This window comes from Enhydra lutris, unplaced genomic scaffold, assembly GCF_002288905.1.
Source record: "Enhydra lutris kenyoni isolate GAN:26980312 unplaced genomic scaffold, ASM228890v2 scaffoldscaffold39, whole genome shotgun sequence".
In the NCBI taxonomy this organism is placed as follows: domain Eukaryota; kingdom Metazoa; phylum Chordata; class Mammalia; order Carnivora; family Mustelidae; genus Enhydra; species Enhydra lutris.
The window spans coordinates 7,542,389-7,556,879 of record NW_019154123.1 but is presented as its reverse complement, the minus strand read 5'-3'; positions in this window follow the sequence as shown (position 1 = coordinate 7,556,879).

Sequence of the window (14,491 nt, the reverse complement as noted above, 5' to 3'; positions counted from 1 at the left end):
CAGTGGCTATATCATTTTACATTTCTCCCAGCAATACGTGAATGTTCCAGTTTCTCTACATATTCAGCAACACTCATTATTTCAGGTGTTGCCGTTATTGTTGTTGTAATTATAGCCATTCCAGTGGCTGTTAAAGTGAAATCTCACTGTGATTCTGATCTGCATTTCCTTAATGACTCACTATATTGACATATTTTGATGTGCATTTGGTCATTTTTATATCTTCCTTAGAGAAATGTCTAAAGAACAAGTCCATTGGTCATTTTTCAATTGGGTTGTTTACCTTTTTGATATTGAGTTGTGAGAGTTCTTGTACATTCATGTTATTAGATCCTTATCAGATACATGATTTGCAGATATTTTTTCCCATTTCATAGGGAGTCTTGCCACCTTCTTGATAGTATCCTTTGATGCATTTTTTTAAAATTGTGAAAGATAGTTTTATAAAATTTCTCTATGTTTCTTTTAATCCTTGTTCGTTTGGAGTCTTATCTAAGAATTCATTGTCAAATTCCATAAAGAATTACACCTATGTTTTCTACTAAGAGTTTAGCACTTACATTTTGGCCTTTGATTCACTCTCAGTTTTTATATATGGCGTGAGACAGGGTTCAATTAGTTCTTCTGCATATGGATAACCAGTTATCCCAGAAATACTTGTTGAGGAGACTATTCTTTTCCTATAGAATGGTATAGTACCTTTGTTGAAAATCAACTGATCACAGACTTACAGGTTTATTTCAAGATTCTCAATTCTACTCCAACTGTCTATACGTCTATCCCTTGTCAATATCATACTGTTTTGATTATGGTGCCTTGTAGTAAGTTTTGAAATTAGGAAGCGTTAGTAGTCTAATTTTGTTTTATTTTTTCAAGATTGCTTTGGCTATTTGAGGTACCCTGCTATCCCACAGAATTTTAGGATCAGCTTGTTCATTTATGTAAAAATGTCCATGGTGATTTCAATAGAATCTGTACATTCAATCTGCACATTGCTTTGCGTACTAATGCCATTTTAACAATATTAAGTCTTCCAGCACACAAATATGAGCTTTCTCTCCATTGATTTAGGTCTTCTTTAACTTTTATCAGCAATGCCTGTTAGTTTTCACTATAAAAAGTCAAGCATTTCTTTGGTCATATTTACTCCTAAGTATTTTTTTATGTTCTTGTAAATGAAATTGTCTTTCCTAACTTCACTTTTCAAACTGTTCATTCATTACTAGTACATAGAAATAAAATTGATTTTATACATTGATCTTGTATTCTATAACTTTGCTAAATTTGTTTATTAGTTCTAATAGTTTTTTTGGGAGATTCTTTAGGACTCCTTAGAATTTTCTATAACAAGATCATGTCATCTGCAAATAGAGATAAGTTTTATTTCTTTATTTCTAATTTATAAGTCATTTATTTCTTTTTCCTGCAAAATTGCTGTCTGGAAGCTCTAGTATTAACATCTTTGTCTTATACTTGATCTTTCACCATTGCGTAAACTATTAGTTGTAGGTTTTTCATGAATGCCCTTTACCACATTGAGAAAGTTGGCACCTATTCCTGGTTTGAGTGTTTTGTTTTGTTTTTAATCATGAAGCAGTATTGGATTTTGTCAAATGATTTTTATGCATCAATTGCGATAACCATGCATTTTAATATTTTCCTTTCATTCTATTAATGTGATGTATTACATTGATTGATTTCATACGTTGAATTACCCTTGCATTCTTGGAATAAATCCCACTTGATCCTGGTGTATAATACTCTTAACATGCTGGTGGATTCAGTTTGCTAGTATTTGCTTGATATTAAACATGGCTATCAGCCTAGGGCTTTCTTCTGATGTCTTTATCTGGTTTTAGTATCAGGGTAATGCTGGCCTCACAGAATGAGAGGAAGTATTTCCTTCTCCTCAATTTTTTGAAGACTTTAGAAGGACCGGTGTTCATTCATTTTTAAATGTTTGGTAAGATTTACCAGTGAAACAATATGGTTTTGGGCTTTCCTTTGTTGAGAGATTTGTTTTAATTATTATTACCAATTCATACTCTACCTTTCTATTTATCTATTTTCTTTTTCTTTTTTTTTTTTATTTTTAAAGATTTTATTTATTTATTTGTTAGAGAGATTGAGAGAGAGCAAAAACAGGGAAAGAGGCAGGCAGAGGAAGAAGCAGGCTCCTTGCTGAGCAAGGCGCCCCATGCAGGACTTGATCCCAGGACCCTGGTATCATGACCTGAGCAGAAGGTAGACCTTAACGACTGAGCCACACAGGCATCCCTGTATCTATCTATTTTAAGTATAAACTTCCGGCTAACAAAGCTGGAACTTAACTGAGGCACTTTTTCCTTTCCCTCTCTGCTCAAAACACTTGCATTGTGAACCTACTGAGGTAAAACCCTGAAACAGGAGCGCCACCCGGGAGTGAGATGGCAGCGGATTGTCTATGCAGCTGCTGTGGCTTGGAGATGCAGACCAGGTCATTTGCCATCTTAAAATTGGGAGCTATAGAAAATTGTTCTTATCATCTTAGAGGTATTGAAACTTGGGTGATTTAGAAGATAGATCATCTATAAGGAATTAATGTCTGCTCATGAACACTAAAAGGAAAACATAAACAATTAAGAAACAGTACGTCTCTCCACAAAGAGGAAAGTATATAATTTTTAACTTTTGTAAGAAACTGGATATCTTTCTTAGAAACTATTGCTCAGATCACACACTGGGCAGTCAGAGGCTACAGAAATGTCTAATCAATATGTTTCCTGAAAGACAAGGAAATTGTGCATAAAAATCTAATTTATGGTTCATGAAGATGATATAGATCAGCTACTATAGATTGCAATTCCAATATTGTCCAGGAGTATATAATTATAAAGGAATTAGCATATGTTAAATATTGTTTCCCAGAAGAGGAGAGAACAAGAAAAGCTTTGAGCTTCAAGTATGGGGATGAAATCATTTCTTTGATAAGTCCAATTACTGTTTCCATAGGGAAATGGACTCACTTCTTGTTTTTTCCAAAACAAGAAGTTCTTGTTTCCAAAAAAACTTGTTTTTTCTTCACTTCAGAGCTCTGATGCAGAAGGTTCTGAGTCCCTTCAAAAGCAGAGAGTCAAAACAATGTTTCTGTAACAGATCTCTTCAAGTAAGTAAAACCCTTGAAAACCAGCACTTTATCATGCAGAAAAAAGGTATTTTATTTTCTGAGTCGATCCATTTTGGTGCATAAAGCGACCTAAACTGCTTGTGTCTGGCTGACAGGCAAGGAAGTCCACATAGACCAGCTGAATCTGTGATGATTTTCCGGTTCTGGAGGCAGCAACATCCTCAGCAGAACACTGTGCGGGTAATCCCATCTCAGCATGTGTGTGAACTGGAGCGACTCACATAATCTCTGAGCCTTTGTTTCCACACCTCTAACAGAAGGATTCAAGCGCTTACCTGCCCATGTGGGCAGCTTAATAACATAAAGTGTATGAAAGGCTTTGAAAGCCACCGGACCTAAGCAAACGTAAGTTTTCAAAGATTTATGAGCAAGTGATTAGAGAGTGTTCTCAGGAGAAACAAGGAAGGGAGTCAGGAAAGAAGTACAAGGAAGGGGAAAAAGAGGGAAGGGTGGGAATTGAGGCAATATTGATCCTTCAGGGATCTTTGGGGTTTTCATTATGTCGGTTTGTCTTGACTCCAGGCAAAGTGGCTGTACGTCATTCCTAAGGTCTCTCTTGTGGGATAAACACCCCTTAGCCACTCCAGTTTTCTGTGTATGTGAGCAAAGCTGCTCTAAGAACCTGAGGGCCCACTTCAAAAGAGGATCACAGGTGCAGGGGCACCTGACAAGAAAACCAGCAAATGTGAGGGTGGGGGAATGGTGATCAAATGGTAAGAGTGCTCTGCTAGGATCGGGGCAGGCCAGGAATGTCCACTCCAACCATTTTCCCTAACAGTTCATTTTTTTTCCCCCATATTTTCATTTGTTAAGAGTGTCCTAAAAATTGTCTAGACACAGCTTTTGTTCTGCATAAGCATAGATATAGTCACTGATACTTAAAATCAAGATGCTTTGGGGCACCTTGGTGGCTGAGTAGGTTGAGCGTCCAACTCTTGATTCGGTTCAGGTCATGATCTCAGGGTCCTGGTATCGATCCCCGAGTGGGACTTCCCACTCAGTGGGGAGTCTGCTTATCTCCGTTTTCTCTGTCCCTTCCCCTGCTTGTGCTTCCCCCACCAAATAAATAAAAATAATTAAATTATAAAATCATGATGCTTTAATAACTATGCAAGGGAATTATGGTTACAGAAATCAGCATAAAGCCTAAATATTCCATAAAAATACAGCCTTTTAAAATATTTCCATTTTCAGGTTAATTTTACAATAAAGGAAAATATTTTTCTTTAAATCTATGTAGAATAGATGTGAAAACAGTTCAAGGCAATGTTGTTTGTTCTGGTACATAAAAGATACATATACCATCCTTGACGCAATTCAATATAAAATGTAACTTTCACAGACAGAACATAAAGAAATAAAAGCCTTGTTCTCTTGCTTCACCATTTTTTAGGCTTCTTGAAATTGGACAAATTCAAGTAGTTTTTAAATATCTCCATATGAGATAAAGTTTGCATGAAATCATTTATCCCAAGAGTCTTGGAAAGCAAAATGGTGGAGGGGAGCGAGCTCTTTAACAGGTCCCCATGGGATATTTAATCATCACTCATTTAGGAAGTACACTCAGCCACCATGGCACTGTCATTTGAGGATGAGAAATTCAGTGTTTTTCAAATTCAATAGGTGTATTGATGGGTTCTTTAGTGCTTTATTTCATGTTTAGACAATGAAAGTATCTTTGTTAGAGGTAACATCAAAAACCGAAGTTAAGTGTTTTTATAAAGGTGTAAATTATTTTAGCTGAGAAATTAGCACAGTCACAGGGCAAATTAAAACTACTGCACATTTTTTACCCACAGTGAAACTATTTGCATACAATTATGACTAAATTAAAATGTGTTTGATGTGGTTGTTTTAGTAAGCAGAATTGTATTTTTCTATACCACATGCCTATTGTTCACAATTCTTGTCTTCTATGAATTCTTAATTTCTTTTCTTACTTGATAAACTGTAACACTGTCTCGAATTGAAAAGGCTAAATAGGTCTCTATTTGGAGCTATAATTAAAAAGAACACACGTGGTGATGGCAGTTACCAGTGAAGAGAAAAATTTTTAAGAAATCAATCAGATGAAAAATTAAGTAAAACTATCACCAAGGAACTGCTTCAATTTCCCCAGGGAATGCAGAATGACTATGAATAAAAGATGATTCAAAAGTAGAAGTAGTGGTATTTCTTTTCCCTGTGTCAAACCTCGAACAAAGTGGAGCCCCCTAGTGTCTGAAAACTGCATGGGGACAATCAGGAGACCAGAGTTTGAATTCCTCCATCCACTTAAAGCTGTTCATCCCTAGGCAATTCATTAACCTCTCCTGTCTTCAGATTCTTCATAATTTACTTAATTTAAACTGTTTTTAACTTTTGCTTATATCACTTACTTAACTTTATAGATGAGGGGGCTGAGTGTCAGAGCAATTAAGTAATTTGTCCAAGATCATAAATGATGAAGGAGGATCTATCTTGGTTCAACACTATTATATTCATATTGTCGCTACTATCTTACCCTCTTTTCCTCTGTCACTTTATAATTAGAAAGAATGTTGCTTGAAACTTCAGTCTTAAGAATAAACATTTTATAGTTATCATTTTGAGAAATTAAAGTTTAGACCACAATAAAACTTTCTAGAAGAGTCTAAAAGAAAGCCATGCTATTTGCTATGATAGTCACTGGTCACATGTGGTTATTTAAATTTAAAAAAAAAATCACAAACTCTTCAGTTAAAAGGATCCTATTTCAAGTGCTTGATAGCCACATATGGCTCCTGGCTACCATACTGGAAAACAAAAATAAGGAATATTTCATCATCACACAAATTTCTGTTTGGTAATTCTGGCTAGAGTATGGATCCAGGACTTCCAACAATGCATTTTGTAGTCACTAGTGTTTTATTTGCTTTTTGTTTTGTTTTGTTTGTCTTACTCTCAGGCATAGTATTTAACTTATATTTACAACCATATATAGCAGTGTTCATCTTTAAGTATTTTGGCTGGTATGTGTTCACACGGAAATCATATTGTAAAATAACAAATAAGCCCAGAATTTTGGGAACACACACATTTTTGTCATTAGACAAGACAGTGCTACAACTCCAGCTTCGGGCAAGATGCAGCTTAGAGTCTGATAGACAAGAAGTCAAATGGAAAAGTAACAAAAGACCATTCTAAGATTCATTGATTTGTCTCTGACCATATGACCTTGACCTGCAGGTCCCCTGAGGACCAATTTCATCGTTTATAAAATGAGTGAGCTCAGCAATCTTTGAACACCCCACCTCTGACATTAAGATTCCTACCCCCCACCCCGCCGTCCCATCACAAATAACCTCAGCATTGCCAGGAGTCCAGTACTCCTGACAAGACTGTACCTAACTTTCTTCTTTTCTATCCATCAAGTAGAGATGCTAATGACCAGTGAAATAACCACAATGCAGACATGGGGAAAGCATGGGCTACTGCTTGGAACATGGGACCTCACAGAAAATGAAACATTCCTCCCTGGATAATTACCATTTGGCTGAAATGCCCACTGTATATCCTTTTTATTTACCTCCATTGACCAGATGATGGGAATCTGAAAGAGGTCATTTTTCAATATGGTTTGGAAACTATAAAAATATAATGTCTATAAATAAATAGTATTTTCTCTTATTTTTATTTTTTTAAAAGATTTTATTTACTTATTTGACACAGAGGGAGAGAGATCACAAGTAGGCAGAGAGGCCGGCAGAGAGAGAGGGGGAAGCAGGTTCCCTACTGAACAGAGAGTCTGATGCAGGGCTTGATCCCAGGACCCTGAGACCCCTGACCTGAGCCGAAGGTAGAGGCTTAACACACTGAGGCATCCAGGTGCCCCAATAAAAAGTATTTCAATAAACAGTGTTGCATATACCCTTATTCTCATTTGCCCTGCACAACTGATATGCACATAGCCAAACAGCAGAGCATGCTGATTTGCCTATTACTCAAGTGGGGCTTCCTTCCTTCCTTCCTTCCTTCCTTCCTTCCTTTTTTCCTTCCTCTTTCTCTCCTTCTCTCCCTCCCTCCTTCCCTTCTGTTCTCATCCTTCCTTCCCTTTCTAATTTTGTTATACCCATCTAAATTCCTTTTGCATTCTCTATAATAAAAATGTTATGACACAGGTATACAATACCACTCATGTTGCTATGGATTCCAGTACCATTTTATCAAGACTCTCATTCAATCCATTTCTAAAATACTATCAGGATCACCAGTAATCTTCTCCAAGAATTCCATTTTCCAAGTGCTCTCTACCTCTTGTTTTATTTTTAAAATCTACTTCTTCTGTTAAATATGATACTACTATTTTATTCTAGCTAATCAGGACCAAAGGAAACGACATGTACTAGAGGGAGTTTGTTTTGTGGTTAAGTGAGGTCATAATAAAAGTGTACATAAAGCTAGTGCTATTTTTATAGGGGAAATGTTGTTGCCAGCACAAAGAAACATATGTTACATAGTAATGACACTTAGCTTTCAAATCAACTCATAAAACTTTGTATTTCCCTCTACTAATGGTTTCCCAATTTTCCTGGTCAGAAAAGTTACTCTGGGCTCTTGTTAAAAATACAAACCCTGGAATCTCCCCCTTGACCTGAAATAAGCATCTCAAGGAGAGAAACCTTAGAATCTGCATGCTCAGAACACATCAGCAGTAATTTTTACAAGGGAGCCAAAATTGGAAGCCATTGATATGCCTCCTGATAGAAATTGCATCGTCTATGTGTGCTTTTTCTGAAATCAATGCCAACCTCCCTCCTACTTTTCTGATTGATGTAAGTCAAGCCCATTTCATAGTCCACAGTAGAAAACTAGAAAAAAGAAAAAGGGAGGAAATGAAGGATTGAAAATAGCACTGTTGAATAAAAATATAATGCCAATTACATGTGTAATTTGCAATTTCCTAGAAGGAACATTTTAAAAAGTAAAAAAAAAAAAAAAAAAAGCTGCAATTAATTTTGAATGCATGTTTTACATAACTTAATATATCCAAAGCATTATTATTTCAACATGTAAATAATATAAAATCTATTGAGGTAGTTTGCATTCATTTTTAGAACAAAGCCTTAGAAGTTTGGTTTATGCCTAAAGTGTGCCTATATTTGGCCTTGTCACTTTTTAAGTGTTCAGTGGTCACTGTATCTGGTACAGATTTAGAATATATTGGTTTATGACAAAATAATAGTAAACAGTAACTCTAATTCATCCTACTCATTTATTTTGTAAAAAGCTGCAACTGGGGGATGCCTGGGTGGCTCAGTCGGTTGGGCAGTGCCTTCAGCTCAGGTCATGGTGCAGGGTCCTGGGATCGAACACTGTCAGGCTCCTTGGTCAGTGGGGAGCCTGCTTTTCTCCTGCCTGCCACTCCCCCACACCCCTTCCCCACCCACCGTCAAATAAATAAAATCTTTAACAACAAAACAAAACAAAACAAACTGCAACAGTTTTGTCTGGGTGGCTCAATGAGTTAAGTCTGACTCGGTTTTGGTTCAGGTCGTAATCTCATGAGTCATGAGATCAGGCTGCAGGTCAAGCTCTGCACGGGGCTCCATACTTAGTGGGCAGTCTGCTTGAAGATTCCCTCTGCCCCTCACCCCACTCATGCACAGACTGTCTTCTCTCAAATAAGTAAATAATCTTTAAAAAACCCTGCAACAGTTTTTAGACATCTTAATGATGATTTAACTTGACTTTCAAGATAAAAAGGGAAGAGAAAACCAGAAACACTGGTTACACAAATAATATGGCCCGGCTTTAGAGTTTCCTGTAGATAGTTTCATTTTCATTTTCACTGTCTAAAAATAGTAGTGAGTTAATTCATACAATAGAAAATATATTCTAATTTTCATTTGTAAATATTAGGTAGTAATCCTTACCATGCCAAAAACACATTATAGTTATGTATATATTTACATAATTAAGTTCAATATTAGTGGATTTCCATGGAATCATGGAAAAAATATTTGTTAGGATATTTGAGTTTCTTTTTCCTTTATATTTTTAACAAAATAAGAGCTCTGTTTATACCATTTCTTAAGCTTTCCAGAAGACAAACTTCTGTTTTTTTAACAGTATCTCTAAATACACTGGTTTTTGAAATGGTTCCACACCTAAAGAAGGCTTGAACAATGTCTTTGAGATGTTTTAGGACTGAACTAATTTACCCGATCCTTATATGTAACCTTTAAAAATAAAGCCCAGATAAATTTTCCATAGTTATTTTGTTAAAATAAAGTAGGAATACAGACTAAGTGAAATGTCAGTACAAGGACCTGAAAGTCTATTTCCTTGATAACATGTGGAACAAAATGTGCTTCTTGAGGTAGGCAAAGTCCTAAGAAATATTATAAGCTCACAGTTATACTTTCTTCCCCTAAATTCAAAATCTGTATAATCTTTAGGATCTAAACTAAACTTATATAAGAAAATTATTTCCTGGATGTTTGCCTTGTGCCAATAATTCAAATCTTAATGTTGTATTAGGTCTAGCCTCCTGTATGGCCAAATGTGTTTGAAAACAGAATAGCTTAGTATAGATTCTATTTTTATCATTTTTCCCTGATACTGCAATAAAACGATCAAAATATAGGAAGCCAAAAGCAGTATTAAGGAGTAATGACAAAAAAATAACTTGTCAATCAAAAGTTTCTATGCATAATGAATAATGGTAACATTTTTCTTTGTAGCTGTCATTGTATATATGTGTTAATGTATATATGTGTTTACTGCTTTTTCTTATATGTGCAAATACACATACATACACATGAATTGTGTAATAAGAAAAATAGCTACAAATCTCCTGAGGTCCTAATATGAAACAAATTCAAAATATATCATTAAACAGAGTGACACATATTTTAGATTACTTTCCACTCTCTAGTCTTCGAGTTCCCTTTACAAAGAGAACCTCAATTAAGTTGGCACATCAGTATTTCTCAGCCTACCTTGAAGTCAGGGCTGTCCGTGTGACACAGTGACAATCAGTTAAATGCAATCAGAAGTTTCAGGTTGAACATTTAGTTCAACCCTTTATACTGGGAAAGCCCTAGTGAGTTTGTCCCTTTTATCACTAGCCTTCACAATTCCTCTTGTTGCCTGGACTGTAGTGTTGAAGTCTGAAGAAAAATTAGCCATTCATCTTCAGATCAAATGGCATGAAGATGATAGCTTGCCATAAAGATAGTGAGCCAAAAAGTCAGAAAAGTCTTAAGGACCAGGCTTATAGATCACTGTTTCCATACCAGCCTTCTTTCACCTATAGTTGATATTAGTCCATTCAGAAACTTCTGAAAATATAACAAAGCTCTTGGGAAAAAAAAAAAATTGAAGAACTCTTCTGAATATATTAGTGATGTTATCATTCTTAAAAAGGAAGAGGTAGCTCAATGATAACAATATTCTCTCCTCTGCATGACAGCTGCCTCAAATAGTAAAAATGTCCCCTGATTCCCTGAATCTTTTGTCATTGATATGATTTTAGCTATGGCCATTGGGATATGTCTTATTAATAAATGACACGGTGAAATTATGGGTAGAAAACAATGATTAGGAAGAAAGTTTTGAAATATTTGTCCTTTGGGGATTAAAGCTATTAATAGGGTCATCTTTACTTTTCTGAGGTACTCAGTTGAGAAAACCAGAAAGCAGTTCACTTTGGCTGGAAATATCTCCAAACACTGTCAGAAACTTCTTATGGTGTCTACAGACAGGAGCTGCAGTGTGCTGATAAGAAATAGAAAGTAATTTCTTACATATAATATATAAACTCTTTAAATTGATTTTTAAATCTGTTCTTTCCAAATTGTCTGTTCCATCGCTCATCCTGATATTCTCATTGCCTAGAAAGTCAATTGTGATGGTTATTGCATGCCAAGCACATAGTCCTGTCTTCCCTTGAATTATAAGAAAACGTAAGATTGTCCATCTGCTTCAGATGCAAAAGTTTTATCAGATGCTGGAGTCCACAAAGAAGATGAGAGATGTCATAAGTCATCAATTTTAATACGCATTTTCTGAAATAGGCTTTGTTACAATTTACTAGGTTTCTTCCCAAAATAATTCATGCTATAGATAATTTTTATGGGTGAGGGAAAATATTTGTAGAAAACTAAGAATTTTAGAAATTAAAAACAAATAATTAAGGAAAATGAAGTTAACACATTAAGAACATGTGAAAAAATATATAACATGAATATATATTATCATATATATTTTATCAAATATCATGATACATGCAAAACTTGTATAATTTAGGAAAGGTCAAATGTGCTAATGGTCAAAGATAAGGTAGTGAATGTATATTTTGTACATTTATTTTAATGTGACTGGATTAATATACATATGAAATACATAATGTCATATATCCATATGTAATCACTAGAACTAATCTTTTAAAAAACACATATAGCATAATAAAATGACAGAAAGCAAGAAAACTATGAAAGTAACTATTTCTCAGATAGTTTAAATGATAAAGATAAAGCCAAGAATTCATATAGAGTTTATTAAGGAGCTCAGTTCTTAAAAAGACAGAATGCTTATCTAAGTGCTATATGCTTGCATGTAAAATAAGTGACACAGCCTAAGAAAATAAGGATTGGAATTCTTAAAATACATAGAAAACGTTAACTTGAAGATGCTTATAGGACTGAATTAAATAGTACAAGCAAACTTTTTTAAAAAGTCACCCCCAAAAACACACTCTCTTTACAAAAGGACCTGGGACATAAATCCCTTCTGAACATACTGCCCTTCTGCAGGTAAACTCCAGAAGCCCAAACTCCCCATCTGCTACATTGTGCTGCCTTCTTGAAGATCATGGTAAGGTGCTCATTGACCATCCCCATTCTGTGATAAGTGAATGCAAGCACAGATGACATCCACCGCACTCCTGTCCGAACATCTGGACATGGCAGTTGTACAGAGTGTGAGGAGAACCCTGCTGACTAGCTCCTCTCTGCATTAATGTAACCCCCATACCTTCCCCTTCTTCTTGTGAGTGGCCTTGAGATTGTTAGTTGGGACACTGTTGACGATCCCTTTCCTGCCCCAAGTAATGACAACAAGGAGGCAAACTCTTTTCACTAGTGACTAAGGGAAGGACTAAGGAAAAAAGTGAGCCAGAGAAAGCAATGCTTTAGATCAGTGTATGTAGTCCCACGGCATACCTTGGAGCTGCCCAAGAAACAACCGGAATCAACAACATAAAAGCCTTGAGAACTGAACAATGGTGTGAAACACTGTCCTGGTTTCAAATGGCCTCAGGGAAGTACACATGTGGGACAGACAAGAATAAATAGACTGCAAAGACTTTCAAAACTAAATTGACATTTGAACCACAGCCCATGAAGGACAGCCAGGACATGCCATCTAAACTTCAAGGGATTAACTATATAACAAAACAATTAAATAGGAACCAGAGTCTCATAACATAAAATATCTAAGATATAATGAAAAATTGCTCATCATATCTAGAATTAGGAAAACCTCAATTGGAATAAGAAAAGATAATCAAAAGATACCAAATGCCAAGATGACACATAAATTGGAATTATCTGATGAAAAATTTAAAGCAGCTATCATAAAATGCTCCAGGAAGCAATTGCAAATCCTCTTGGGGGTAGCATGGAGAGGAAGGAAAAGTGCATGTCTCAGCAAAGAAAAAATAGAAATTGGAAAAGATTTCAGAAATAAATAAAAAATAACAGAGATGGTAAATATCTGGGTAAATGTAATATGGCATTCTTATCCTCTTGTATTTGTAGAATTATGCTTGATAATTAAAAGCAAAAATTATAACACTGTCTGATGTGATTTTCAATGAACATACAGGTGATATTTAAGATAATTATATTATAAAGGTGAGACAGGAAGAGTGACCTGAAAAGTGTTCAGGTTTACATTCTCCTTAAAGTCATAAAATATTGAAACAAGATTATAAATTGTGATAACTTAGGAATATATGAAAACCTTAGATCAACCACCAAAATCCTGATGCAGCAATACAAGTTCAAAAACACTAAAGATAAATTAAAATTGAATACTAAAAAATGAACAAGTAGGAAGTGAAGGAAAGAAGAACAAAAAACAGAGAGAGAATAAGCTGAGAACCAATAGATAACCTGCACAGAGCTATAACTAAAAAGGAAATTAAATTCATAGTGTTAAACAAAACAAAACAAAACAAAACAAAAAAACCCAAAACCTTCTCAAACAAACACTTAGGCACAGATTATTTCAGTGGATCTCCAAAACATGTCAGGAAGAAAACATAGCCATTTTGCACAATCTCTTTCAGAAAATATAAGAGAAGGGAACATTTCTCAATGCATTTATGAGAACAGCATTATCCTGATACCAAAACTGGACAAAAATAATAATAAAAAAATTACAGACCTGTATTTCCCATGAACATTGACCGAAAAGTAACCACAATACTAGTAAATCAAATGTAGTAATGTATGCAAAAAAATATACCATGATCAAGTGGGGTTTATTCTAAGAAAGTAAGGCAAGTATAATATGTAAAATTAATCGAAATAATAAGTCTATGGACAGAAACCACATGACTTCATCAATTGATGGAAGAAGCACTTACCAGGTACATTACTAAAAGGAAAAAAAAATAGTTTATATGTATACACAGATGCACATGCAAACACACACATATATATCTATATTAAAAGATGAAGATGTAAACTAAAACTAAAGAAATTGGTTACCTATAGGAAAGGAATAGAACAAGATAGAGAGAATAGAGATTATAGCTGGAGTCCCTGAATATACCTTATTTATTTGGTTTTGGATCCTTATAAATATTTTACATAACTATTAAACAAAACGAATCAAATGACACTAGCTATATATCAAGTTGGAGACTTAACTACACAGGCAAGAATTATTTTGAGTGAATTTAAACAACTAACTTTGAATATACATTCCTACTAAATATATCCAAAGAATAAAATAAATTACAAAAATAACTTAAATGATAATCATATTATTATATATATTAGTATGAAATAAGTAATTATGTCAAGGTCTTTAGTGACCACATTCTCCATGTAGAAGAAAGGACAGAGAAAAGGGATACAATTGCAAAAGGCAAACAAATTAATAAAAATAACCTGAAATCTTCAGTTTGAATTGAAAATGCCAGCAAATTGTATTTTATTCTATTTAACATAAATCCTATTTCCTAACTCATCTGTTGAAAAATCCTGGAAGCAATGACAAATGCAGTAGCAATGAACACTCTAATTGCTGGGGTTGTGGCCTTTAAATAACTTCCTACTTAGAAGAACCAGG